Source organism: Stomoxys calcitrans, chromosome 4 (genome assembly GCF_963082655.1).
Source record: "Stomoxys calcitrans chromosome 4, idStoCalc2.1, whole genome shotgun sequence".
Classification (NCBI taxonomy): domain Eukaryota; kingdom Metazoa; phylum Arthropoda; class Insecta; order Diptera; family Muscidae; genus Stomoxys; species Stomoxys calcitrans.
In genome coordinates, this window is record NC_081555.1 from 2502473 (window position 1) to 2504106 (window position 1634).

A 1634-nucleotide genomic window follows, 5' to 3' on the forward strand; every position below is an offset into this window, starting at 1 on the left:
CAAGATCACTTATTTTTGTTCAATTTCGCAAAAATTGGAACTATGCCGATAAAAATGTCCATCTATATTTATCCAAATCTAAAAAAAAATATTCTAACCAAATGACGAAACGCGTCCCTAGTGGTTGGTGTATGTTGCAATCTCTGCCTTTCCTTTTCCATTTGCAAAGAAAATCTCCGATCATTGAGCTCGTCTCAGAAGAGAAACGAACAAAAATTGTAAAATTAAATTAAAAGACTTAAAAATGGAAAATTGGGCGGGGCCCGGTCGGGATTCGAACCAGGGCAACAGAGAAAAGCGTTACCTAACGTTCGAAGCCATCAATACAACTTCCAACAGATGCACAGGATCATAAGTATGCCATTAGAGTAGTGTAATTGTGTAGACAAAAAAATCTGCCGTTACGCGAAAACGCATGCATGGGGAAAAGTACAGCTAACAAACAAGGTTGACGAGGTTAATATGGTATTTATATCATAGAGGCGTTTTCGCAATAAATTCGGAATAAATATAACATACCAACTGACGGCCATTGAAGCTTTCACACCTAACATGGATGGAGTTATTCTAACCATGACGAAACGCGTCCCATAATGGTTGGTATCCGTTGCGATCTCTGGGTTTTTCAAACTAAAATTGTTAAATTCTCTTCTCCCTGACTGGCAAACAACTTGAAATTTGATGAAATATCGATAGTTCGATAGTGCCATCGACTGGCCAACTGGCCATTGAATTGTACGTTTGCTCAGCTAACGCTTAAACAAATTCCCCTGAGTCACCCTATAAAAGGCATAACGCCGTTTATTGAGCTCGCCAGACGTTAATTGTAATGCCTTGTGTGCTACGGATGTTTTGCGAAATTTAAGACAACACAATTTCTTGGAGTAAGTATTGATGGCCCCTATCCGTGCTTGATTTTTTTTGCTGGCCACTTTATTGATATACTTGAAAAAATTAAGAAAAATGTAAAACAATAATTGCTAGCAGTTTTTTTTTGCAATTTTTTTTGTTATTCAAGGTGGGTTTCGATCATAAAATTGCTTTCATCCAATGGCCCTTGGCTATGAAAATTGGTCTTTGTTTTCCTTTACTTATTTTCTTAAATTTCATTCCTTTTTTCCTTCTCTCCTCTCGTTTTTTTTTTTTTTTGCTGACATTGTTGATATTGTACATCATTGTCGTTTGTTTATTTATTTGAAACGAAATTCAAGCAAAAACATCCTCAAAACACACAATCCAAGCAACCATTTATTCTAACATTGCCAATGTTTCTCCGCTCATTGATTCATTCGTTCATTCATCGTTTTCATCATTCATCCACACAACATACATCCTTGCTTAAGCTTCTTGGGGGGTAATTTTTGGTATTGGTGCTGATGGAGAATAAGGGGGGAGTTATTGACCATTGTTATTGCTATTGTTTGTTGGTATTGTTGGCATTTGGATTTGTTAAAGTTGTTTTTCTTGGTTATTTTGTTGTTTATTATTCGATACTCTATTGGGTCAACACAAAACAGCAACAACAACAACAACAATGACTATAACAAGGACAATAATAGTAATAGTGGTAACAAAAACAACAACAATGGCATTCTAAATACATTTATCGAATAATGGATATAGTTAGAGCATTG